This window comes from Styela clava, chromosome 9 (genome assembly GCF_964204865.1).
Source record: "Styela clava chromosome 9, kaStyClav1.hap1.2, whole genome shotgun sequence".
In the NCBI taxonomy this organism is placed as follows: domain Eukaryota; kingdom Metazoa; phylum Chordata; class Ascidiacea; order Stolidobranchia; family Styelidae; genus Styela; species Styela clava.
This window is the reverse complement of record NC_135258.1, coordinates 6717212-6738385: the sequence shown is the minus strand read 5'-3', so window position 1 is coordinate 6738385 and position 21174 is coordinate 6717212. Positions and strand designations below refer to the sequence as shown.

The 21174-nt window shown below is 40.1% G+C and overlaps 33 non-coding genes across 33 annotated transcripts; 21 read left to right on the top strand and 12 right to left on the bottom strand.

The window, feature by feature from the left end:
• Nucleotides 1–181: 181 nt before the first annotated feature.
• On the top strand, nucleotides 182–253 carry Trnap-agg (transfer RNA proline (anticodon AGG)). Its single transcript has one exon. It is a non-coding gene; the product is annotated as a tRNA-Pro (tRNA).
• A 614-nt stretch (nucleotides 254–867) lies between these two features.
• Nucleotides 868–939, top strand: Trnap-ugg (transfer RNA proline (anticodon UGG)). Its single transcript has one exon. It is a non-coding gene; the product is annotated as a tRNA-Pro (tRNA).
• A 458-nt stretch (nucleotides 940–1397) lies between these two features.
• Nucleotides 1398–1480, bottom strand: Trnal-uaa (transfer RNA leucine (anticodon UAA)). The gene has a single exon. It is a non-coding gene; the product is annotated as a tRNA-Leu (tRNA).
• A 275-nt stretch (nucleotides 1481–1755) lies between these two features.
• On the top strand, nucleotides 1756–1827 carry Trnap-agg (transfer RNA proline (anticodon AGG)). The gene has a single exon. It is a non-coding gene; the product is annotated as a tRNA-Pro (tRNA).
• Nucleotides 1828–2418: 591 nt separating this feature from the next.
• Nucleotides 2419–2490, top strand: Trnap-ugg (transfer RNA proline (anticodon UGG)). Its single transcript has one exon. It is a non-coding gene; the product is annotated as a tRNA-Pro (tRNA).
• Nucleotides 2491–2948: 458 nt separating this feature from the next.
• On the bottom strand, nucleotides 2949–3031 carry Trnal-uaa (transfer RNA leucine (anticodon UAA)). Its single transcript has one exon. It is a non-coding gene; the product is annotated as a tRNA-Leu (tRNA).
• A 275-nt stretch (nucleotides 3032–3306) lies between these two features.
• Trnap-agg (transfer RNA proline (anticodon AGG)) lies at nucleotides 3307–3379 on the top strand. The gene has a single exon. It is a non-coding gene; the product is annotated as a tRNA-Pro (tRNA).
• Nucleotides 3380–3957: 578 nt separating this feature from the next.
• Trnap-ugg (transfer RNA proline (anticodon UGG)) lies at nucleotides 3958–4029 on the top strand. Its single transcript has one exon. It is a non-coding gene; the product is annotated as a tRNA-Pro (tRNA).
• Nucleotides 4030–4487: 458 nt separating this feature from the next.
• Nucleotides 4488–4570, bottom strand: Trnal-uaa (transfer RNA leucine (anticodon UAA)). Its single transcript has one exon. It is a non-coding gene; the product is annotated as a tRNA-Leu (tRNA).
• A 1432-nt stretch (nucleotides 4571–6002) lies between these two features.
• On the bottom strand, nucleotides 6003–6085 carry Trnal-uaa (transfer RNA leucine (anticodon UAA)). The gene has a single exon. It is a non-coding gene; the product is annotated as a tRNA-Leu (tRNA).
• A 275-nt stretch (nucleotides 6086–6360) lies between these two features.
• Nucleotides 6361–6432, top strand: Trnap-agg (transfer RNA proline (anticodon AGG)). Its single transcript has one exon. It is a non-coding gene; the product is annotated as a tRNA-Pro (tRNA).
• Nucleotides 6433–7045: 613 nt separating this feature from the next.
• Trnap-cgg (transfer RNA proline (anticodon CGG)) lies at nucleotides 7046–7117 on the top strand. The gene has a single exon. It is a non-coding gene; the product is annotated as a tRNA-Pro (tRNA).
• A 458-nt stretch (nucleotides 7118–7575) lies between these two features.
• On the bottom strand, nucleotides 7576–7658 carry Trnal-uaa (transfer RNA leucine (anticodon UAA)). Its single transcript has one exon. It is a non-coding gene; the product is annotated as a tRNA-Leu (tRNA).
• Nucleotides 7659–7933: 275 nt separating this feature from the next.
• Trnap-agg (transfer RNA proline (anticodon AGG)) lies at nucleotides 7934–8005 on the top strand. The gene has a single exon. It is a non-coding gene; the product is annotated as a tRNA-Pro (tRNA).
• Nucleotides 8006–8619: 614 nt separating this feature from the next.
• Nucleotides 8620–8691, top strand: Trnap-ugg (transfer RNA proline (anticodon UGG)). Its single transcript has one exon. It is a non-coding gene; the product is annotated as a tRNA-Pro (tRNA).
• A 458-nt stretch (nucleotides 8692–9149) lies between these two features.
• On the bottom strand, nucleotides 9150–9232 carry Trnal-uaa (transfer RNA leucine (anticodon UAA)). The gene has a single exon. It is a non-coding gene; the product is annotated as a tRNA-Leu (tRNA).
• Nucleotides 9233–9507: 275 nt separating this feature from the next.
• On the top strand, nucleotides 9508–9579 carry Trnap-agg (transfer RNA proline (anticodon AGG)). Its single transcript has one exon. It is a non-coding gene; the product is annotated as a tRNA-Pro (tRNA).
• A 614-nt stretch (nucleotides 9580–10193) lies between these two features.
• Trnap-ugg (transfer RNA proline (anticodon UGG)) lies at nucleotides 10194–10265 on the top strand. The gene has a single exon. It is a non-coding gene; the product is annotated as a tRNA-Pro (tRNA).
• Nucleotides 10266–10722: 457 nt separating this feature from the next.
• Nucleotides 10723–10805, bottom strand: Trnal-uaa (transfer RNA leucine (anticodon UAA)). The gene has a single exon. It is a non-coding gene; the product is annotated as a tRNA-Leu (tRNA).
• Nucleotides 10806–11080: 275 nt separating this feature from the next.
• Trnap-agg (transfer RNA proline (anticodon AGG)) lies at nucleotides 11081–11152 on the top strand. Its single transcript has one exon. It is a non-coding gene; the product is annotated as a tRNA-Pro (tRNA).
• A 591-nt stretch (nucleotides 11153–11743) lies between these two features.
• Nucleotides 11744–11815, top strand: Trnap-ugg (transfer RNA proline (anticodon UGG)). Its single transcript has one exon. It is a non-coding gene; the product is annotated as a tRNA-Pro (tRNA).
• A 458-nt stretch (nucleotides 11816–12273) lies between these two features.
• Trnal-uaa (transfer RNA leucine (anticodon UAA)) lies at nucleotides 12274–12356 on the bottom strand. The gene has a single exon. It is a non-coding gene; the product is annotated as a tRNA-Leu (tRNA).
• A 295-nt stretch (nucleotides 12357–12651) lies between these two features.
• Nucleotides 12652–12734, bottom strand: Trnai-uau (transfer RNA isoleucine (anticodon UAU)). The gene has a single exon. It is a non-coding gene; the product is annotated as a tRNA-Ile (tRNA).
• A 275-nt stretch (nucleotides 12735–13009) lies between these two features.
• On the top strand, nucleotides 13010–13081 carry Trnap-agg (transfer RNA proline (anticodon AGG)). Its single transcript has one exon. It is a non-coding gene; the product is annotated as a tRNA-Pro (tRNA).
• Nucleotides 13082–13695: 614 nt separating this feature from the next.
• Nucleotides 13696–13767, top strand: Trnap-cgg (transfer RNA proline (anticodon CGG)). Its single transcript has one exon. It is a non-coding gene; the product is annotated as a tRNA-Pro (tRNA).
• A 458-nt stretch (nucleotides 13768–14225) lies between these two features.
• Trnal-uaa (transfer RNA leucine (anticodon UAA)) lies at nucleotides 14226–14308 on the bottom strand. Its single transcript has one exon. It is a non-coding gene; the product is annotated as a tRNA-Leu (tRNA).
• Nucleotides 14309–14583: 275 nt separating this feature from the next.
• Nucleotides 14584–14655, top strand: Trnap-agg (transfer RNA proline (anticodon AGG)). Its single transcript has one exon. It is a non-coding gene; the product is annotated as a tRNA-Pro (tRNA).
• Nucleotides 14656–15269: 614 nt separating this feature from the next.
• Trnap-cgg (transfer RNA proline (anticodon CGG)) lies at nucleotides 15270–15341 on the top strand. The gene has a single exon. It is a non-coding gene; the product is annotated as a tRNA-Pro (tRNA).
• A 458-nt stretch (nucleotides 15342–15799) lies between these two features.
• On the bottom strand, nucleotides 15800–15882 carry Trnal-uaa (transfer RNA leucine (anticodon UAA)). Its single transcript has one exon. It is a non-coding gene; the product is annotated as a tRNA-Leu (tRNA).
• A 275-nt stretch (nucleotides 15883–16157) lies between these two features.
• Nucleotides 16158–16229, top strand: Trnap-agg (transfer RNA proline (anticodon AGG)). The gene has a single exon. It is a non-coding gene; the product is annotated as a tRNA-Pro (tRNA).
• Nucleotides 16230–16842: 613 nt separating this feature from the next.
• Nucleotides 16843–16914, top strand: Trnap-ugg (transfer RNA proline (anticodon UGG)). Its single transcript has one exon. It is a non-coding gene; the product is annotated as a tRNA-Pro (tRNA).
• Nucleotides 16915–17372: 458 nt separating this feature from the next.
• Trnal-uaa (transfer RNA leucine (anticodon UAA)) lies at nucleotides 17373–17455 on the bottom strand. Its single transcript has one exon. It is a non-coding gene; the product is annotated as a tRNA-Leu (tRNA).
• A 275-nt stretch (nucleotides 17456–17730) lies between these two features.
• Nucleotides 17731–17806, top strand: Trnap-agg (transfer RNA proline (anticodon AGG)). The gene has a single exon. It is a non-coding gene; the product is annotated as a tRNA-Pro (tRNA).
• The last annotated feature ends 3368 nt before the right edge of the window (nucleotides 17807–21174 follow it).

Genomic DNA, 21174 nt, shown 5'->3' with positions numbered 1-21174 from the left:
GTACGTGTTATCGAATATAAATGACAGATAAGTTGATATGGGTAGAAAAGGCATATACTGCGTCTTTATCGACTTTAACTGACGGATGAGTTGATAACGCATAGAAGACAGTGGTTACAGGGTAATATCATAGATAAGTTATACGACATTAACGGCCTATGTAAAACTAATCCTTACGCTCGGTTCGTTGGTCTAGGGGTATGATTCTCGCTTAGGGTGCGAGAGGTCCCGGGTTCAAATCCCGGACGAGCCCAACTTTCTGTATCTTATACACATCTACTGCTTGTTAATGTCATGAAATGCATTTCTTGTTTTTAGGAAGCATTATACAACTGTAATGTGTGAGGTCGCGTTGAAACCAAATTTCTCGGAATACCAAATATCACAACTTAGAAACGACATGCCAATAATTACTTGTCGAAGAAGTTATATCATAATGATTATATCGCCTCATGAAAGAGCCGGTTGAATCCAGCTGCGGATTCCAACTGGCACAATTCATTATTCCGTTTCGTGATGCGGCTTTGATTTACTTTCCCCTAGTCCAACGAGCCACGCGATGGCTTCAGGTACACTTTATATCTATTGATCCATGGGTGTGAACAAGTTCAATGTGTGTTGAATCCCAGTTTTCGACCATTTAAAGTAGAAACAAAAGTTATTGTTTAATGGGTGAAATTAAGTGACATATTATAGTGCTCAAATGTGGCTTATTTACAATTCATTCACATACCTCTTACCTCAATTTACAAGATAACACACGTAACAAATATCGAGCTCCAATTATTTTGCGAAGAAAATATAATTAGGTGGTATCAGGGATTCTCAATAGGAATAAGTCTTTATGTTTCTTCTGCGTTACAGAGTGGCTCGTTGGTCTAGGGGTATGATTCTCGCTTTGGGTGCGAGAGGTCCCGGGTTCAAATCCCGGACGAGCCCGTTCTGTCTCATTTATTGGCATAAATCGCAATTTATTTAATTACTGGAATTCGTTCATGATTGCAGCTTCAAAAGTAATTTAGAAGCACCTGACTTATATATGCCAAGTCACGCCGAAGCGATAATTAACAGGATACCAATTATCACAAATGACAGAAAAACAGGGCAATTATCCCCCGTTGAAAATTTTCCTACGCTGTTCATCTCGACGCCTGCTTTGAAGTTGTGATTTGCACTGCGTCTTTATCGACTTTAACTGACGGATGGGTTGATAACAAATAGAAAAGGCATATTTGTGTTCAATAATTGTTGTTCAGAACTTTACATCAATTTCAAGACATTGATACGTAATCTGCATGTTTCTTCACAGGTTATTACCACTGTTGACAAGGAACCGCAATATTTCAACCAGAGCATTCTCAAAGAAACCAAAATGTAGACGTTCTTTGTCGCAAAACTACCGGTTGTGGGGTTCGAACCCACGCGGACACTCGCCCATTGGAACTTAAGTCCAACGCCTTAACCACTCGGCCAACCCGGTTGCATTTACAGCTCCAACAGGTAGCGATAAGTTTTTATAGGTTCTATTAAACAGGTACTAATAGAAATATCTGTCAATAGCCAACCGTTTGTATGTACGTGTTATCGAATTTAAATGACAGTTAAGTTGATAAGGGTAGAAAAGGCATATACTGCGTCTTTATCGACTTTAACTGACGGATGAGTTGATAACGCATAGAAGACAGTGGTTACAGGGTAATATCATAGATAAGTTATACGACATTAACGGCCTATGTAAAACTAATCCTTACGCTCGGTTCGTTGGTCTAGGGGTATGATTTTCGCTTAGGGTGCGAGAGGACCCGGGTTCAAATCCCGGACGAGCCCAACTTTCTGTATCTTATACACATCTACTGCTTGTTAATGTCAGGAAAGTAGTACAACTGTAATGTGTGAGGTCGCGTTGAAACCAAATTTCTCGGAATACCAAATATCACAACTTAGAAACGACATGCCAATAATTACTTGTCGAAGAAGTTATATCATAATGATTATATCGCCTCATGAAAGAGCCGGTTGAATCCAGCTGCGGATTCCAACTGGCACAATTCATTATTCCGTTTCGTGATGCGGCTTTGATTTACTTTCCCCTAGTCCAACGAGCCACGCGATGGCTTCAGGTACACTTTATATCTATTGATCCATGGGTGTGAACAAGTTCAATGTGTGTTGAATCCCAGTTTTCGACCATTTAAAGTAGAAACAAAAGTTATTGTTTAATGGGTGAAATTAAGTGACATATTATAGCGCTCAAATGTGGCTTATTTACCATTCATTCACATACCTCTTACCTCAATTTACAAGATAACACACGTAACAAATATCGAGCTCTAATTATTTTGCGAAGAAAATATAATTAGGTGGTATCAGGGATTCTCAATAGGAATAAGTCTTTATGTTTCTTCTGCGTTACAGAGTGGCTCGTTGGTCTAGGGGTATGATTCTCGCTTTGGGTGCGAGAGGTCCCGGGTTCAAATCCCGGACGAGCCCGTTCTGTCTCATTTATTGGCATAAATCGCAATTTATTTAATTACTGGAATTCGTTCATGATTGCAGCTTCAAAAGTAATTTAGAAGCACCTGACTTATATATGCCAAGTCACGCCGAAGCGATAATTAACAGGATACCAATTATCACAAATGACAGAAAAACAGGGCAATTATCCCCCGTTGAAAATTTTCCTACGCTGTTCATCTCGACGCCTGCTTTGAAGTTGTGATTTGCACTGCGTCTTTATCGACTTTAACTGACGGATGGGTTGATAACAAATAGAAAAGGCATATTTGTGTTCAATAATTGTTGTTCAGAACTTTACATCAATTTCAAGACATTGATACGTAATCTGCATGTTTCTTCACAGGTTGTTACCACTGTTGACAAGGAACCGCAATATTTCAACCAAAGCATTCTCAAAGAAACCAAAATGAAGACGTTCTTTGTCGCAAAACTACCGGGTGTGGGGTTCGAACCCACGCGGACACTCGCCCATTGGAACTTAAGTCCAACGCCTTAACCACTCGGCCAACCCGGTTGCATTTACAGCTCCAACAGGTAGCGTTAAATTTTTATAGGTTCTATGAAACAGGTACTATTAGAAATATCTGTCAATAGCCAACCGTTTGTATGTACGTGTTATCGAATTTAAATGACAGATAAGTTGATAAGGGTAGAAAAGTCATATACTGCGTCTTTATCGACTTTAACTGACGGATGAGTTGATAACGCATAGAAGACAGTGGTTACAGGGTAATATCATCGATAAGTTATACGACAATAACGTCCTATGTGTAACTAATCCTTCCGCTCGGCTCGTTGGTCTAGGGGTATGATTCTCGCTTAGGGTGCGAGAGGTCCCGGGTTCAAATCCCGGACGAGCTCAACTTTCTGGATTTATACGCATCTACTGCTTGTTAATGTCATGAAAGGCATTTCCTGTTTTTAGGAAGCATTATACAACTGTAATGTGTGAGGTCGCGTTGAAACCAAATTTTTCGGAATACCAAATATCACGACTTACAAACGACATGCCAATAATTACTTGTCGAAGAAGTTATATCATAATGATTATATCGCCTCATTAAAGAGCGGTTTGAATCCAGCTGCGGATTCTAACTGGCACAATTCATTATTCCGTTTCGTGATGCGGCTTTGATTTACTTCCCCCTAGTCCAACGAGCCACGCGATGGCTTCAGGTACAATTTATACCTATTGATCCATGGGTGTGAACAAGTTCGATGTGTGTTGAATCCCAGTTTTCGATCATTTAAAGTAGAAACAAAAGTTAGTGTTTAATGGGTGAAATCAAGTGACATATTATAGTGGTCAAATTTGGCTTATTTACAATTTATTCACATACCTCTTACCTCAATTAACAAGATAATACGCGTAACAAATATCGGTGGTATCAGAGATTCTCAATATGAATAAGTCTTTATGTTTTTTCCGCGTTACAGAGTGGCTCGTTGGTCTAGGGGTATGATTCTCGCTTTGGGTGCGAGAGGTCCCGGGTTCAAATCCCGGACGAGCCCGTTCTGTCTCATTTATTGGCATATATCGCAATTTATTTAACTACTGGAATTCGTTCATGAATGCAGCTTCAAAAGTCATATAGAAGCACCTGACTTATATATGCCAAGTCACGCCGAAACGATAACTAACAGGATACCAATTATCACAAATGACAGAAAAACAGGGCAATTATTCCCCGTTGAAAATTTTCCTACGCTGTTCATCTCGACGCCTGCTTTGAAGTTGTGATTTGCACAGCGTCTTTATCGACTTTAACTGACGGATGGGTTGATAACAAATAGAAAAGGCATATTTGTGTTCAATAATTGTTGTTCAGAACTTTACATCAATTTCAAGACATTGATACGTAATCTGCATGTTTCTTCACAGGTTGTTACCACTGTTGACAAGGAACCGCAATATTTCAACCAAAGCATTCTCAAAGAAACCAAAATGAAGACGTTCTTTGTCGCAAAACTACCGGGTGTGGGGTTCGAACCCACGCGGACACTCGCCCATTGGAACTTAAGTCCAACGCCTTAACCACTCGGCCAACCCGGTTGCATTTACATCTCCAACAGGTAGCGTTAGATTTTTATAGGTTCTATGAAACAGGTACTATTAGAAATATCTGTCAATAGCCAACCGTTTGTATGTACGAGTTATCGAATTTAAATGACGGATGAGTTGATAACGCATAGAAGATAGTGGTTACAGGGTAATATCATAGATAAGTTATACGACGATAACGGCCTATGTGTAACTGATCCTTCCGCTCGGCTCGTTGGTCTAGGGGTGTGATTCTCGCTTAGGGTGCGAGATGTCCCGGGTTCAAATCCCGGACAAGCCCAACTTTCTGGATTTATACGCGTCTACTGCTTGTTAATGTCATGAAAGGCATTTCTTGTTTTTAGGAAGCATTATACAACTCTAATGTGTGAGGTCGCGTTGTAACCAAATTTCTCGGAATACCAAATATCACAACTTACAAACGACATGCCAATAATTACTTGTCGAAGAAGTTATATCATAATGATTATATCGCCTCATGAAAGAGCGGGTTGAATCCAGCTGCGGATTCCAACTGGCACAATTCATTATTCCGTTTCGTGATGCGGCTTTGATTTACTTTCCCCTAGTCCAACGAGCCACGCGATGGCTTCAGGTACACTTTATACCTATTGATCCATGGGTGTGAACAAGTTCAATGTGTGTTGAATCCCAGTTTTCGACCATTTAAAGTAGAAACAAAAGTAATTGTTTAATGGGTGAAATTAAGTGACATATTATAGTGCTCAAATTTGGCTTATTTACTATTTATTCACATACCTTTTACCTCAATTAACAAGATAACACGTGTAACAAATATCGAGCTCTAATTATTTTGCGAAGAAAATATAATTAGGTGGTATTAGAGATTCTTAATAAGGATAAGTCTTTATGTTTCTTCTGCGTTACAGAGTGGCTCGTTGGTCTAGGGTTATGATTCTCGCTTCGGGTGCGAGAGTTCCCGGGTTAAAATCCCGGACGAGCCCGTTCTGTTTCATTTATTGGCATAAATCGCAATTTATTTAATTACTGGAATTCGTTCATGATTGCAGCTTCAAAAGTAATCTAGAAGCACCTGACTTATTAATGCCAAGTCACGCCGAAGCGATAATTAACAGGATACCAATTATCACAAATGACAGAAAAACAGGGCAATTATTCCCCGTTGAAAATTTTCCTACGCTGTTCATCTCGACGCCTGCTTTGAAGTTGTGATTTGCACTGCGTCTTTATCGACTTTAACTGACGGATGGGTTGATAACAAATAGAAAAGGCATATTTGTGTTCAATACATGTTGTTCAGAACTTTACTTCAATTTCAAGACATTGATACGTAATCTGCATGTTTCTTCACAGGTTGTTACCAATGTTGACAAGGAACCGCAATGTTTCAACCAGAGCATTCTCAAAGAAACCAAAATGTAGACGTTCTTTGTCGCAAAACTACCGGGTGTGGGATTCGAACCCACGCGGACACTCGCCCATGTGAACTTAAGTCCAACGCCTTAACCACTCGACCAACCCGGTTGCATTTACAGCTCCAACAGGTAGCGTTAAATTTTTATAGGTTCTATGAAACAGGTACTATTAGAAATATCTGTCAATAGCCAACCGTTTGTATGTACGTGTTATCGAATTTAAATGACAGATAAGTTGACAAGGGTAGAAAAAGCATATACTGCGTCTTTATCGACTTTAACTGACGGATGAGTTGATAACGCATAGAAGACAGTGGTTACAGGGTAATATCATAGATAAGTTATACGACAATAACGGCCTATGTGTAACTAACCCTTCTGCTCGGCTCGTTGGTCTAGGGGTATGATTCTCGCTTAGGGTGCGAGAGGTCCCGGGTTCAAATCCCGGACGAGCCCAACTTTCTGGATTTATACGCATCAACTGCTTGTTAATGTCATGAAAGGCATTTCTTGTTTTTAGGAAGCATTATACAACTGTAATGTGTGAGGTCGCGTTGAAACCAAATTTCTCCGATTACCAAATATCACAACTTACAAACGACATGCCAATAATTACTTGTCGAAGAAGTTATATCATAATGATTATATCGCCTCATGAAATAGCGGTTTGAATCAAGCTGCGGATTCTAACTGGCACAATTTATTATTCCGTTTCGTGATGCGGCTTTGATTTACTTTCCCCTAGTCCAACGAGCCACGCGATAGCATCAGGTACACTTTATACCTATTGATCCATGGGTGTGAACAAGTTCGATGTGTGTTGAATCCCAGTTTTCGACCATTTAAAGTAGAAACAAAAGTAATTGTTTAATGGGTGAAATTAAGTGACATATTATAGTGCTCAAATTTGGCTTATTTACTATTTATTCACATACCTTTTACCTCAATTAACAAGATAACACACGTAACAAATATCGAGCTCTAATTATTTTGCGAAGAAAATATAATTAGGTGGTATCAGAGATTCTGAAAAAGGATAAGTCTTTATGTTTTTTCTGCGTTACAGAGTGGATCGTTGGTCTAGGGGTAGGATTCTCGCTTCGGGTGCGAGAGGTCCCGGGTTCAAATCCCGGACGAGCCCGTTCTGTTACATTTATTAGCATAAATCGCAATTTATTTAATTACTGGAATTCGTTCATGATTGCAGCTTCAAAAGTAATCTAGAAGCACCTGACTTATATATGCCAAGTCACGCCGAAGCGATAATTAACAGGATACCAATTATCACAAATGACAGAAAAACAGGGCAATTATTCCCCGTTGAAAATTTTCCTACGCTGTTCATCTCGACGCCTGCTTTGAAGTTGTGATTTGCAATGCGTCTTTATCGACTTTAGCTGACGGATGGGTTGATAACAAATAGAAAAGGCATATTTGTGTTCAATAACTGTTGTTCAGAACTTTACTTCAATTTCAAGACATTGATACGTAATCTGCATGTTTCTTCACAGGTTGTTACCAATGTTGACAAGAAACCGCAATGTTTCAACCAGAGCATTCTCAAAGAAACCAAAATGTAGACGTTCTTTGTCGCAAAACTACCGGGTGTGGGATTCGAACCCACGCGGACACTCGCCCATGGGAACTTAAGTCCAACGCCTTAACCACTCGACCAACCCGGTTGCATTTACAGCTCCAACAGGTAGCGTTAAATTTTTATAGGTTCTATGAAACAGGTACTATTAGAAATATCTGTCAATAGCCAACCGTTTGTATGTACGTGTTATCGAATTTAAATGACAGATAAGTTGATAAGGGTAGAAAAGGCATAAACTGCGTCTTTATCGACTTTAACTGACGGATGAGTTGATAACGCATAGAAGACAGTGGTTACAGGGTAATATCATAGATAAGTTATACGACATTAACGGCCTATGTAAAACTAATCCTTCCGCTCGGTTCGTTGGTCTAGGGGTATGATTCTCGCTTAGGGTGCGAGAGGTCCCGGGTTCAAATCCCGGACGAGTCCAACTTTCTGTATCTTATACACATCTACTGCTTGTTAATGTCATGAAATGCATTTCTTGTTTTTAATAAGCATTATACAACTGTAATGTGTGAGGTCGCGTTGAAACCAAATTTCTCGGAATACCAAATATCACAACTTAGAAACGACATGCCAATAATTACTTGTCGAAGAAGTTATATCATAATGATTATATCGCCTCATGAAAGAGCCGGTTGAATCCAGCTGCGGATTCCAACTGGCACAATTCATTATTCCGTTTCGTGATGCGGCTTTGATTTACTTTCCCCTAGTCCAACGAGCCACGCGATGGCTTCAGGTACACTTTATACCTATTTATCCATGGGTGTGAACAAGTTCAATGTGTGTTGAATCCCAGTTTTCGACCATTTAAAGTAGAAACAAAAGTTATTGTTTAATGGGTGAAATTAAGTGACATATTATAGTGCTCAAATGTGGCTTATTTACAATTCATTCACATACCTCTTACCTCAATTTACAAGATAACACACGTAACAAATATCGAGCTCTAATTATTTTGCGAAGAAAATATAATTAGGTGGTATCAGGGATTCTCAATAGGAATAAGTCTTTATGTTTCTTCTGCGTTACAGAGTGGCTCGTTGGTCTAGGGGTATGATTCTCGCTTTGGGTGCGAGAGGTCCCGGGTTCAAATCCCGGACGAGCCCGTTCTGTCTCATTTATTGGCATAAATCGCAATTTATTTAATTACTGGAATTCGTTCATGATTGCAGCTTCAGAAGTAATCTAGAAGCACCTGACTTATATATGCCAAGTCACGCCGAAGCGATAATTAACAGGATACCAATTATCACAAATGACAGAAAAACAGGGCAATTATCCCCCGTTGAAAATTTTCCTACGCTGTTCATCTCGACGCCTGCTTTGAAGTTGTGATTTGCACTACGTCTTTATCGACTTTAACTGACGGATGGGTTGATAACAAATAGAGAAGGCATATTTGTGTTCAATAATTGTTGTTCAGAACTTTACATCAATTTCAAGACATTGATACGTAATCTGCATGTTTCTTCACAGGTTATTACCACTGTTGACAAGGAACCGCAATATTTCAACCAGAGCATTCTCAAAGAAACCAAAAGGTAGACGTTCTTTGTCGCAAAACTACCGGGTGTGGGGTTCGAACCCACGAGGACACTCGCCCATGGGAACTTAAGTCCAACGCCTTAACCACTCGACCAACCCGGTTGCATTTACAGCTCCAACAGGTAGCGTTAAATTTTTATAGGTTCTATGAAACAGGTACTATTAGAAATATCTGTCAATAGCCAACCGTTTGTATGTACGTGTTATCGAATATAAATGACAGATAAGTTGATAAGGGTAGAAAAGGCATATACTGCGTCTTTATCGACTTTAACTGACGGATGAGTTGATAACGCATAGAAGACAGTGGTTACAGGGTAATATCATAGATAAGTTATACGACATTAACGGCCTATGTAAAACTAATCCTTACGCTCGGTTCGTTGGTCTAGGGGTATGATTCTCGCTTAGGGTGCGAGAGGTCCCGGGTTCAAATCCCGGACGAGCCCAACTTTCTGTATCTTATACACATCTACTGCTTGTTAATGTCATGAAATGCATTTCTTGTTTTTAGGAAGCATTATACAACTGTAATGTGTGAGGTCGCGTTGAAACCAAATTTCTCGGAATACCAAATATCACAACTTAGAAACGACATGCCAATAATTACTTGTCGAAGAAGTTATATCATAATGATTATATCGCCTCATGAAAGAGCCGGTTGAATCCAGCTGCGGATTCCAACTGGCACAATTCATTATTCCGTTTCGTGATGCGGCTTTGATTTACTTTCCCCTAGTCCAACGAGCCACGCGATGGCTTCAGGTACACTTTATATCTATTGATCCATGGGTGTGAACAAGTTCAATGTGTGTTGAATCCCAGTTTTCGACCATTTAAAGTAGAAACAAAAGTTATTGTTTAATGGGTGAAATTAAGTGACATATTATAGTGCTCAAATGTGGCTTATTTACAATTCATTCACATACCTCTTACCTCAATTTACAAGATAACACACGTAACAAATATCGAGCTCCAATTATTTTGCGAAGAAAATATAATTAGGTGGTATCAGGGATTCTCAATAGGAATAAGTCTTTATGTTTCTTCTGCGTTACAGAGTGGCTCGTTGGTCTAGGGGTATGATTCTCGCTTTGGGTGCGAGAGGTCCCGGGTTCAAATCCCGGACGAGCCCGTTCTGTCTCATTTATTGGCATAAATCGCAATTTATTTAATTACTGGAATTCGTTCATGATTGCAGCTTCAAAAGTAATTTAGAAGCACCTGACTTATATATGCCAAGTCACGCCGAAGCGATAATTAACAGGATACCAATTATCACAAATGACAGAAAAACAGGGCAATTATCCCCCGTTGAAAATTTTCCTACGCTGTTCATCTCGACGCCTGCTTTGAAGTTGTGATTTGCACTGCGTCTTTATCGACTTTAACTGACGGATGGGTTGATAACAAATAGAAAAGGCATATTTGTGTTCAATAATTGTTGTTCAGAACTTTACATCAATTTCAAGACATTGATACGTAATCTGCATGTTTCTTCACAGGTTATTACCACTGTTGAAAGGAACCGCAATATTTCAACCAGAGCATTCTCAAAGAAACCAAAATGTAGACGTTCTTTGTCGCAAAACTACCGGTTGTGGGGTTCGAACCCACGCGGACACTCGCCCATTGGAACTTAAGTCCAACGCCTTAACCACTCGGCCAACCCGGTTGCATTTACAGCTCCAACAGGTAGCGATAAGTTTTTATAGGTTCTATTAAACAGGTACTAATAGAAATATCTGTCAATAGCCAACCGTTTGTATGTACGTGTTATCGAATTTAAATGACAGTTAAGTTGATAAGGGTAGAAAAGGCATATACTGCGTCTTTATCGACTTTAACTGACGGATGAGTTGATAACGCATAGAAGACAGTGGTTACAGGGTAATATCATAGATAAGTTATACGACATTAACGGCCTATGTAAAACTAATCCTTACGCTCGGTTCGTTGGTCTAGGGGTATGATTCTCGCTTAGGGTGCGAGAGGTCCCGGGTTCAAATCCCGGACGAGCCCAACTTTCTGTATCTTATACACATCTACTGCTTGTTAATGTCAGGAAAGTAGTACAACTGTAATGTGTGAGGTCGCGTTGAAACCAAATTTCTCGGAATACCAAATATCACAACTTAGAAACGACATGCCAATAATTACTTGTCGAAGAAGTTATATCATAATGATTATATCGCCTCATGAAAGAGCCGGTTGAATCCAGCTGCGGATTCCAACTGGCACAATTCATTATTCCGTTTCGTGATGCGGCTTTGATTTACTTTCCCCTAGTCCAACGAGCCACGCGATGGCTTCAGGTACACTTTATATCTATTGATCCATGGGTGTGAACAAGTTCAATGTGTGTTGAATCCCAGTTTTCGACCATTTAAAGTAGAAACAAAAGTTATTGTTTAATGGGTGAAATTAAGTGACATATTATAGTGCTCAAATGTGGCTTATTTACAATTCATTCACATACCTCTTACCTCAATTTACAAGATAACACACGTAACAAATATCGAGCTCTAATTATTTTGCGAAGAAAATATAATTAGGTGGTATCAGGGATTCTCAATAGGAATAAGTCTTTATGTTTCTTCTGCGTTAAAGAGTGGCTCGTTGGTCTAGGGGTATGATTCTCGCTTTGGGTGCGAGAGGTCCCGGGTTCAAATCCCGGACGAGCCCGTTCTGTCTCATTTATTGGCATAAATCGCAATTTATTTAATTACTGGAATTCGTTCATGATTGCAGCTTCAAAAGTAATTTAGAAGCACCTGACTTATATATGCCAAGTCACGCCGAAGCGATAATTAACAGGATACCAATTATCACAAATGACAGAAAAACAGGGCAATTATCCCCCGTTGAAAATTTTCCTACGCTGTTCATCTCGACGCCTGCTTTGAAGTTGTGATTTGCACTGCGTCTTTATCGACTTTAACTGACGGATGGGTTGATAACAAATAGAAAAGGCATATTTGTGTTCAATAATTGTTGTTCAGAACTTTACATCAATTTCAAGACATTGATACGTAATCTGCATGTTTCTTCACAGGTTGTTACCACTGTTGACAAGGAACCGCAATATTTCAACCAAAGCATTCTCAAAGAAACCAAAATGAAGACGTTCTTTGTCGCAAAACTACCGGGTGTGGGGTTCGAACCCACGCGGACACTCGCCCATTGGAACTTAAGTCCAACGCCTTAACCACTCGGCCAACCCGGTTGCATTTACAGCTCCAACAGGTAGCGATAAGTTTTTATAGGTTCTATTAAACAGGTACTAATAGAAATATCTGTCAATAGCCAACCGTTTGTATGTACGTGTTATCGAATTTAAATGACGGATGAGTTGATAACGCATAGAAGACAGTGGTTACAGGGTGATATCATAGATAAGTTATACGACGATAACGGCCTATGTGTAACTGGTTATTACCACCACTGTTGACAGGAACCGCAATATTTCAACCAGAGCATTCTAAAAGAAACCAAAATGTAGACGTTCTTTGTCGCAAAACTACCGGGTGTGGGGTTCGAACACACGCGGACACTCGCCCATTGGAACATAAGTCCAACGCCTTAACCACTCGGCCAACCCGGTTGCATCTACAGCTCCAACAGGTAGCGTTAAATTTTTATAGGTTCTATGAAACAGGTACTATTAGAAATATCTGTCAATAGCCAACCGTTTGTATGTACGTGTTATCGAATTTAAATGTCAGATAAGGTGATAAGGGTAGAAAAGGCATATACTGCGTCTTTATCGACTTTAACTGACGGATGAGTTGATAACGCATAGAAGACAGTGGTTACAGGGTAATATCATAGATAAGTTATACGACAATAACGTCCTATGTGTAACTAATCCTTCCGCTCGGCTCGTTGGTCTAGGGGTATGATTCTCGCTTAGGGTGCGAGAGGTCCCGGGTTCAAATCCCGGACGAGCCCAACTTTCTTGATTTGTACGCATCTACTGCTTGTTAATGTCATGAAAGGCATTTCTTGTTTTTAAGACGCATTATACCAACTGTAATGTGTGAGGTCGCGTTGAAACCAAATTTCTCGGAATACCAAATATCACAACTTACAAACGACATGCCAATAATTACTTGTCGAAGAAGTTATATCATAATGATTACATCGCCTCATGAAAGAGCGGTTTGAAACCAGCTGCGGATTCCAACTGGCACAATTCATTATCCCGTTTCGTGATGCGGCTTTGATTTACTTTCCCCTAGTCCAACGAGCCACGCGATGGCTTCAGGTACACTTTATACCTATTGATCCATGGGTGTGAACAAGTTCAATGTGTGTTGAATCCCAGTTTTCGACCATTTAAAGTATAAACAAAACTAATTGTTTAATGGGTGAAATTATGTGACATATTATAGTGCTCAAATTTGGCTTATTTACTATTTATTCACATACCTTTTACCTCAATTAACAAGATAACACACGTAACAAATATCGAGATCTAATTATTTTGCGAAGAAAATATAATTAGGAGGTATCAGAGATTCTTAATAAGGATAAGTCTTTATGTTTCTTCTGCGTTACAGAGTGGCTCGTTGGTCTAGGGGTATGATTCTCGCTTCGGCTGCGAGAGGTCCCGGGTTCAAATCCCGGACGAGCCCGTTCTGTTTCATTTATTGCCATTAATCGCAATTTATTTAATTACTGGAATTCGTTCATGATTGCAGCTTCAAAAGTAATCTAGAAGCACCTGACTTATATATGCCAAATCACGCCGAAGCGATAACTAACAGGATACCAATTATCACAAATGACAAAAAAACAGGGCAATTATTCCCCGTTGAAAATTTTCCTACGCTGTTCATCTCGACGCCAGCTATGAAGTTGTGACTTGCACTGCGTCTTTATCGACTTTAACTGACGGATGGGTTGATAACAAATAGAAAAGGCTTATATGTGTTCAATAATTGTTGTTAAGAACTTTACTTCAATTTCAAGACATTGATACGTAATCTGCATGTTTCTTCACAGGATGTTACCACTGTTGACAAGGAACCGCAATATTTCAACCAGAGCATTCTCAAAGAAACCAAAATGTAGACGTTCTTTGTCGCAAAACTACTGGGTGTGGGGTTTGAACCCACGCGGACACTCGCCCATTGAAACTTAAGTCCAACGCCTTAACCACTCGGCCAACCCGGTTGCATTTACAGATCCAACAGGTGGCGTTGAATTTTTATAGGTTCTATGAAACAGGTACTATTAGAAATATCTGTCCATAGCCAACCGTTTGTATGTACGTGTTATCGAATTTAAATGACAGATAAGTTGATAAGGGTAGAAAAGGCATATACTGCGTCTTTATCGACTTTAACTGACGGATGAGTTGATAACGCATAGAAGACAGTGGTTACAGGGTAATATCATAGATAAGTTATACGACAATAACGGCCTATGTGTAACTAATCCTTCCGCTCGGCTCGTTGGTCTAGGGGTATGATTCTCGCTTAGGGTGCGAGAGGTCCCAGGTTCAAATCCCGGACGAGCCCAACTTTCTTGATTTGTACGCATCTACTGCTTGTTAATGTCATGAAAGGCATTTCTTGTTTTTAAGACGCATTATACCAACTGTAATGTGTGAGGTCGCGTTGAAACCAAATTTCTCGGAATACCAAATATCACAACTTACAAACGACATGCCAATAATTACTTGTCGAAGAAGTTATATCATAATGATTACATCGCCTCATGAAAGAGCGGTTTGAAACCAGCTGCGGATTCCAACTGGCACAATTCATTATCCCGTTTCGTGATGCGGCTTTGATTTACTTTCCCCTAGTCCAACGAGCCACGCGATGGCTTCAGGTACACTTTATACCTATTGATCCATGGGTGTGAACAAGTTCAATGTGTGTTGAATCCCAGTTTTCGACCATTTAAAGTATAAACAAAACTAATTGTTTAATGGGTGAAATTAAGTGACATATTATAGTGCTCAAATTTGGCTTATTTACTATTTATTCACATACCTTTTACCTCAATTAACAAGATAACACACGTAACAAATATCGAGATCTAATTATTTTGCGAAGAAAATATAATTAGGAGGTATCAGAGATTCTTAATAAGGATAAGTCTTTATGTTTCTTCTGCGTTACAGAGTGGCTCGTTGGTCTAGGGGTATGATTCTCGCTTCGGGTGCGAGAGGTCCCGGGTTCAAATCCCGGACGAGCCCGTTCTGTTTCATTTATTGCCATTAATCGCAATTTATTTAATTACTGGAATTCGTTCATGATTGCAGCTTCAAAAGTAATCTAGAAGCACCTGACTTATATATGCCAAATCACGCCGAAGCGATAACTAACAGGATACCAATTATCACAAATGACAAAAAAACAGGGCAATTATTCCCCGTTGAAAATTTTCCTACGCTGTTCATCTCGACGCCAGCTATGAAGTTGTGACTTGCACTGCGTCTTTATCGACTTTAACTGGCGGATGGATTGATAACAAATAGAAAAGGCTTATATGTGTTCAATAATTGTTGTTAAGAACTTTACTTCAATTTCAAGACATTGATACGTAATCTGCATGTTTCTTCACAGGATGTTACCACTGTTGACAAGGAACCGCAATATTTCAACCAGAGCATTCTCAAAGAAACCAAAATGTAGACGTTCTTTGTCGCAAAACTACTGGGTGTGGGGTTTGAACCCACGCGGACACTCGCCCATTGAAACTTAAGTCCAACGCCTTAACCACTCGGCCAACCCGGTTGCATTTACAGCTCCAACAGGTGGCGTTGAATTTTTATAGGTTCTATGAAACAGGTACTATTAGAAATATCTGTCCATAGCCAACCGTTTGTATGTACGTGTTATCGAATTTAAATGACAGATAAGTTGATAAGGGTAGAAAAGGCATATACTGCGTCTTTATCGACTTTAACTGACGGATGAGTTGATAACGCATAGAAGACAGTGGTTACAGGGTAATATCATAGATAAGTTATACGACAATAACGGCCTATGTGTAACTAATCCCTCCGCTCGGCTCGTTGGTCTAGGGGTATGATTCTCGCTTAGGGTGCGAGAGGTCCCGGGTTCAAATCCCGGACGAGCCCAACTTTCTGGATTTATACGCATCTACTGCTTGTTAATGTCATGAAAGGCATTTCTTGTTTTCAGGAAGAATTATACAACTGTAATGTGTGAGGTCGTGTTGAAACCAAATTTCTCGGAATACCAAATATCACAACTTACAAACGACATGCCAATAATTACTTGTCGAAGAAGTTATATCATAATGATTATATCGCCTCATGAAAGAGCGGTTTGAATCCAGCTGCGGATTCCAACTGGCACAATTCATTATTCCGTTTCGTGATGCGGCTTTGATTTACTTTCCCCTAGTCCAACGAGCCACGCGATGGCTTCAGGTACACTTTATACCTATTGATCCATGGGTGTGAACAAGTTCAATGTGTGTTGAATCCCAGTTTTCGACCATTTAAAGTATAAACAAAACTAATTGTTTAATGGGTGAAATTAAGTGACATATTATAGTGCTCGAATTTGGCTTATTTACTATTTATTCACATACCTTTTACCTCAATTAACAAGATAACACACGTAACAAATATCGAGATCTAATTATTTTGCGAAGAAAATATAATTAGGAGGTATCAGAGATTCTTAATAAGGATAAGTCTTTATGTTTATTCTGCGTTACAGAGTGGCTCGTTGGTCTAGGGGTGTAATTCTCGCTTTGGGTGCGAGAGGTCCCGGGTTCAAATCCCGGACGAGCCCGTTCTGTTTCATTTATTGGCATAAATCGCAATTTATTTAATTACTGGAATTTGTTCATGATTGCAGCTTCAAAAGTAATCTAGAAGCACCTGACTTATATATGCCAAGTCACGCCGAAGCGATAATTAACAGGATACCAATTATCATAAATGACAGAAAAACAGGGCAATTATTCCCCGTTGAAAATTTTCCTACGCTGTTCATCTCGACGCCCGCTTTGAAGTTGTGATTTGCACTGCGTCTTTATCGACTTTAACTGACGGATGGGTTGATAATAAATAGAAAAGGCATTTTTGTGTTCAATAATTGTTGTTCAGAACTTTACATCAATTTCAAGACATTGATACGTAATCTGCATGTTTCTTCACAGGTTATTACCACTGTTGACAAGGAACCGCAATATTTCAACCAGAGCATTCTAAACGAAACCAAAATGTAGACGTTCTTATTCGCAAACCTACCGGGTGTGGGGTTCGAACACACGCGGACAATCGCCCATTGGAACTTAAGTCCAACGCCTTAACCACTCGGCCAACCCGGTTGCATTTACAGCTCCAACAGGTGGCGTTGAATTTTTATAGGTTCTATGAAACAGGTACTATTAGAAATATCTGTCCATAGCCAACCGTTTGTATGTACGTGTTATCGAATTTAAATGACAGATAAGTTGATAAGGGTAGAAAAGGCATATACTGCGTCTTTATCGACTTTAACTGACGAATGAGTTGATAACGCATAGAAGACAGTGGTTACAGGGTAATATCATTGATAAGTTATACGACAATAACGGCCTATGTGTAACTAATCCTTCCGCTCGGCTCGTTGGTCTAGCTAGGGGTATGATTCTCGCTTAGGGTGCGAGAGGTCCCGGGTTCAAATCCCGGACGAGCCCAACTTTCTGGATTTATACGCATCTACTGCTTGTTAATGTCATGGAAGGCATTTCTTGTTTTTAGGAAGCATTATACAACTGTAATGTGTGAGGTCGCGTTCTCGGAATACCAAATATCACAACTTACAAACGACATCCCAATAATTACTTGTCGAAGAAGTTATATCATAATGATTATATCGCCTCATGAAAGAGCGGTTTGAATCCAGCTGCGGATTCCAACTGGCACAATTCATTATTCCGTTTCGTGATGCGGCTTTGATTTACTTTCCCGTCGACCAACGAGCCACGCGATGGCTTCTATTGGGATATGCCATTTCTGCCATCCTGTTTCTATGCCATTTCTCTCTACCTGTATCATACATGTTTGTGTTATTTTCTATTTAACTGATTGGAGTATTTGGTTGTATTAAGATCTTTGTTAACAGTTAGACTTACATTAGGTTAAATGTGTTATGCTTCATTCACAAACATTGGATTTATACAAAGACACTCAAGTTGGTAATCTGTAAAGAATCTGCTCATCAGACTTCCCAACATGGCGCTGCGACTAACAGATGCTACCAGCTGGAGTACTTTTTTCAAATCTCTCGGCATCCCCGATGAGAGATCCGATGAATATGGAAATACATTTCATGCTAATGAGCTCACTGAGACTGAATTACCACAGCTGGACAAAAATACTCTTAAAAGTGATTTGGGTATAACAATCTTAGCACATCAAATTAAAATATTGAATCATTCTCAGCAAAACATATCCAACTCTTCTCAGCCCACCAAACTAAATCTGCCCGTAAAGTTACCTGAATTCTCAACTAGAATGTCTAGTTCTGATTTTCGCACTGCTTTATCCGTGTGGACAACATTCAAAAACCTTCAACCACATGCAAGTGTTCATGCCAATGATTTACTTTACTCTGCATGTGATCAGGCAGTTCAAAAAATCATCAACAACACATGTTCAGAGTTCAGAGACTTAACCGAAAAGAAATTCCTATCTAAAATCAGGAACATTGTCACACTAGAATTAAATCCTCTTACGCACAGAACAAAATTCATGGACATGCAGCAACATACTGGGGAAACAGTCACACAGTTTGTAGCCAGACTGCTTTCTGTGGCACACGACTGCGAATACATATGCCCAAGCGAAGCATGCAAGTTTGATCAAACCGACTGGCACGTTCGGGATCAGCTCATCAAGGGCATCTGCAACACAACCCTTCAGGCTGACATGTCCAAATGCGCAGACAAAAAGGCCCTTATTACCTTGGAGGAAGTTGTTAAGTATGCCACCGCTTACGAATCGGCTATTCGAAATCAAGAAACGATACACTGCCACACACAATCATATTCTGTATCACACCTCGCCACACAAAGACAACGTCAAAAGAGAAGCCCTAGCAAGAAGTCATCTTCAGGACGCATTGCATGTAGGGGATGTGGCATTCTTAATCATGGATCCACAGAAATGGACAGGAAGAATCGATGCCCAGCATGGGGAAAAACTTGTTCTCACTGTCGAAAAGATAATCATTACAAGAAAGTATGCTTCTCCGCAAAAAGCAATGCAATACAGGCACAGTCCATGACATCATCCGAGTCCCAGTCAGACTCAGATTCTGTGGATGAAAAAGCCAATCTGAGCGTAATTTCACTTTATAACGTTGGAGATCCACACTCCTCATTAGCTGAAATCAAAATTCAGATCTCTCATACTTCGTCTACAGCAAACAGCATCTGCTCCAAACCTGTGGCAGCACTACCGGACAGTGGAGCATCAATATGTGTCGCTGAACATCCATATATTTCATATTTGCACATATCGAAGAGAGTTCTACAAAAATGTAACAAAAGCATTCGCATTGTAGGAGGTAGTACTATCAAAGCTTACTGCTATGCCAACGTAAACATAAATATTATTGGATATGGTAAACAAACAAAACAACAACTATACTTTACTGAACCTGGGATAAAGCTACGCCATCTATATTAAGCAAAGATGCATGTATAGCATTGGACATTCTACCGAAGAGTTTTCCACTGCCATCACCTAATGCCAGCTCAATAAACTCTCTTACGAGCACAAGGTCTCCCACAAAACCCTCAATCACAAATCAACGGGTTCAATCACTACCGACCAGACCTATGTCTATTCCTTTTCCTCCAACTGAGGACAACATAACTAGACTGAAACAGTACATTCTGGATAGTTTCAAGGCTTCCGCCTTTGACCGATCTCCACCATTCCCCACAATGCAGGGACCACCTGCACACATCTACCTCAAACCGAAGGCTCTTCCATATGCACGCCACACACCGATTCCAATACCCATACATATGGAGAAACCAGCAAAGCAAAAACTACTGGACGATGTCGAAAAGGGCATAGTAAAGCCCGTACCTCCAGGCATGATCACACCATGGTGTTCACCCATGGTCACGCTCTTGAAGAAAAATGGATCTATCCGGCGAACTATTGATTTACAGAAATTGAACGCCCAGTGCATACGAGAAGCTCACTATAATCCATCTCCATTCAAAGCTGCCTGCAAAATTCCTCCTAACACGACAAAGTCTATTTTGGACATCACTGATGGCTATCATAGCGTCCCACTAGATGAGGAAAGTCAACCACTGACAACGTTCATCACACCATGGGGAAGATTTATGAACACACGCCTTATTCAAGGTTTTAAATCTGCAGGAGATATTTTCAATGGCAACCTCGATCTCAATCTAGAAGAGTCAAACATTGAAAAAGTACAGCATGTAGTGGACGACCTATGCCTATATGAGAGTGACATTCAATCATCCTTCTACCAAGTTTGGGATTTTCTCACACTGAGCGTTCAAAAGGGGATAGTATTCAATCCTGATAAATTCAAATTCTGTCAGGATACCATCATATTTGCTGGCCTTAAAATAACCCCTGCTGGGATTGCACCTGCCCCAGCGCTTCTTGACTCCATCAAAAACTTTCCACCTCCGACAAACATTCACGACGCTCGAAGTTGGCACGGCTTGGTAAATCAAATATCATGGGCTTACGCCATCTCCCCCATTATGCTCCCATTTCGCGACCTAATAAAAAAGGGATCCAAATTCATATGGGACGACACTCTTCAATCTATATTTGAGAAATCGAAAGCGAAACTTATCACCCTATGTGAAGAAGGGATTAAATCATTTGACCTTCATCGACCATCTTTGATTCAATGCGACTGGAGCAAGGACGGCATTGGCTATCTACTTCTACAGAAATATTGTACCTGCGGTACAAATGAAGCCCCAAATTGTTGCCCTGATGGTTGGCATCTCGTATACGCCGGCTCTCGGCACACTTCACAAGCTGAAAGAAACTATGC